The following is a 3,461-nucleotide window of genomic DNA, read 5'->3' as shown; positions in this document are numbered from 1 at the left end:
CCAGCAGTGAGAGGTCACGGGCTGGGGTAGAAATTCTTGTTGCCCCCCCGCCTCAAAGCCTGCACGTTGGAGTTCAACCCAGTGGACGAGAGGGTAGCTCCCCTCTGCCTTCGGGTTGGGGGACGGGTCCTGACTGTTGTTTGTGCTTACGCACCAAATAGCAGTCCAGAGTGCCCACCCTTTTTGGATACACTCAAGGGAGAACTGGAGAGTGCTCCCCCGGGTGATTTCCTTGGGACTTCAACGCTCATGTTGGCAACGACAGTGAAACCTGGAGAGGCGCTATTGGGAAGAATGGCCGCCCGGATCTGAACCCGAGTGGTGTTTTGTTATTGGACTTTTGTGCTGGTCACAGATTGTCCATAACAAACACCATGTTCAAACATAAGGGTGTCCATTTGTGCACTTGGCACCAGGACACCCTAATCCGCAGTTCCATGATCGACTTTGTAGTTGTGTCATCGGATTTGCGTCTCATGTGTTGGACACTCGGGTGAAGAGAGGGGCGGAGCTTTCTTCCAATCACCACCTGGTGGAGAGTTTGCTGCGATGGTGGGGGAGGATGCTGGACAGACCTGGCAGGCCCAAACGCATTGTGAGGGTCTGCTGGGAATGCCTAGCAGAGTCTCCTGTCAGAGAGAGTTTCAATTCCCGCCTCCGGAAAAACTTTGAAAATGTCACGAAGGAGGCGCTGGACATTGAGTCCGACTGGATGATGTTCTGCACCTTTATTGTCGAGCCGGCCGAATGGAGCTGTGGCTGCAAGATGGTTGGTGCCTGTCGTGGCGGTAATCCTAAAACCCACCAGCGGTGAGGGATGCCATTAAGCTGAACTAAGAGCTTTATTGGGATCTTTTGGCTCATAGGACTCCGGAGGCAGCAGACAGGTACTGACAGGTCAAGCGGTGTGTGGCTTCAGCGGTCGCGGAGGCAAAAACTCGGACATGGGAAGAGTTCGGGGAAGCCATGGAAAACGACTTCCGGACGGCTTCGAAGCGATTCTGGACCACCATCCGCCGCCTCAGGAAGGGGAGCCAGTGCACTGTCAACACAGTGTATGGTGGGGAAGGTGTTTTGCTGACCTCGACTGTGGATGTTATGGATTGGAGGAGGGAATACTTCAAAGACCTCCTCAATCCTACCAACATGTCTTCTTATGAAATCTGTGTGGGTTCTCCTATTTCTGGGCATGAGTTTGCCGAGGTAGTTAAAAAGCTCCTTGGTGGAAAGGCCCCGGGGATGGATGAGATACGCCCGGAATTCCTTAAGGCTCTGGATGCTGTAGGACTGTCTTGGTTGACAAGACTCTGCAACATCGCGTGTACATCGGGGGTAGTACTTCTGGATTGGCAGACTGGGGTGGTGGTTCCTCTCTCTAAGAAGAGGAACCGGAGGATGTGTTCCAACTATCGTGGGATCACACTCCTCAGCCTTCCCGGTAAGGTTTATTCAGGTGTACTGGAGAGGAGGCTACGCCGGATAGTTGAACCTCGGATTCAGGAGGAATTGTGTGGTTTTCGTCCTGGTCGTGGAACTGTGGACCAGCTCTATACTCTCGGCAGGGTCCTTTAGGGTGCATGGGAGTTTGCCCAACCAGTCTACATGTGCTTTGTGGACTTGGAGAAGGCATTCGACCATGGGGAGTCCTGTGGGGAGTGCTCAGAGAGTATGGGGTATCGCACTGTCTGATGGTGGCGGTTCGCTCCCTGTATGATCAGTGCCAGAGCTTGGTCCACATTGCCGGCAGTAAGTCGGACATGTTTCCAGTGAGCGTTGGACTCCGCCGAGGCTGTCCTTTGTCACCCATTCTGTTCATAACTTTTATGGACAAAGTTTCTAGGCGCAGTCAAGGCGTTGAGGGGATCCGGTTTGGTGGCCACGGGATTAGGTCTCTGCTTTTTGCAGATGATGTGGTCCTGATGGCTTCATCTGGCCAGGATCTTCAGCTCTCACTGGATCGGTTCGCAGCCGAGTGTGAAGCGACCGGAATGAGAATCAGCACCTCCAAGTCTGAGTCCATGGTTCTCGCCCGGAAAAAGGTGGAGTGCCATCTCCGGGTTGGGGAGGAGACCCTGCCCCAAGTGGAGGAGTTCAAGTACCTAGGAGTTTTGTTCACGAGTGAGGGAAGAGTGGATCGTGGGATCGACAGGCGGATCGGTGCGGCGTCTTCAGTAATGCGGACGTTGTACCGATCCGTTGTGGTGAAGAAGGAGCTGAGCCGGAAGGCAAAGCTCTCAATTTACCAGTCGATCTACGTTCCCATCCTCACCTATGGTCATGAGCTTTGGGTCATGACCGAAAGGACAAGATCACGGGTACAAGCGGCCCAAATGAGTTTCCTCCGCTGTGTGGCGGGTCTCTCCCTTAGAGATAGGGTGAGAAGCTCTGCCATCCGGGAGGAACTCAAAGTAAAGCCGCTGCTCCTCCACATGGAGAGGAGCCAGATGAGGTGGTTCAGGCATCTGGTCAGGATGCCACCCGAGCGCCTCCCTAGGGAGGTGTTTAGGGCATGTCCAGCTGGTTGGAGGCCACGGGGAAGACCCAGGACACGTTGGGAAGACTATGTCTCCCGGCTGGCCTGGGAACGCCTCGGGATCCCCCGGGAAGAGCTAGACGAAGTGGCTGGGGAGAGGGAAGTCTGGGCTTCTCTGCTTAGGCTGCTGCCCCCGTGGCCCGACCTCGGATAAGTGGAAGATGATGGATGGATGGATGGATGGAAAATTGAACTTATTTTGAACATTTTTATGACAGAGACCCTTGAGGGTCCGCGGAACAAAACTTGAGGTGAGCATGAAAGGTAAAAAAAGAAATAAAAAAAGGTAAACCACGCATTAGCTTTGAAAATGATGAAAATGGCCGCCTGCTTTGATTTGCCAGTGTGGAAAAAGTTAGGACGCCCGCGGTGCAGCGCAGCGAGGCATGAGGAAGTTAGGTGTGGGTACAGGTAGTCAGGTAGTCTTCACGCTCGGCCGGGTGCTGCTGGTCCAGACAGGAGAGATGACCACAATGTTTACTGGCAGATGTGCTCCTTCTCTGCTCATCGCGGCGGAAAATACCCTGCTGTTCACTTCCTGTCAAGCACATCTTGACCTTTTCAAGACATGACGGATGAGCTGCTTTCTTCTTCTTCTTCTCCTCCTACTCCTCCTCCTCCTCCTCCCTCTTTTTCTTCTTCTTCTTCTTCTCCTCCTACTCCTCCTCCTCCTCCCTCTTTTTCTTCTTCTTCTTCTTCTCCTCCTACTCCTCCTCCTCCTCCTCCTTCTTCTTCTTGTTCTCCTCCTCCCTCTTCTTCTTCTTCTTCTCCTTCTTCTTCTTTTTCATTCTTCTCTACCTTCTCCTTCTTTCTCTTTTTGTGCTTTTCCCTTTCCTTCTCCTTCTACTGTTTAATCGTCTCCTTCTCATTCTCCTTCTTCTTTCTTCTTCTTTGCCTTGTCTTTCTTCTTGTTATTCTTATTTTTCTC

The sequence above is a fragment of the Nerophis ophidion genome, linkage group LG26, assembly GCF_033978795.1.
Source record: "Nerophis ophidion isolate RoL-2023_Sa linkage group LG26, RoL_Noph_v1.0, whole genome shotgun sequence".
Taxonomy (NCBI): domain Eukaryota; kingdom Metazoa; phylum Chordata; class Actinopteri; order Syngnathiformes; family Syngnathidae; genus Nerophis; species Nerophis ophidion.
Note: the sequence above shows the minus strand (reverse complement) of the source record.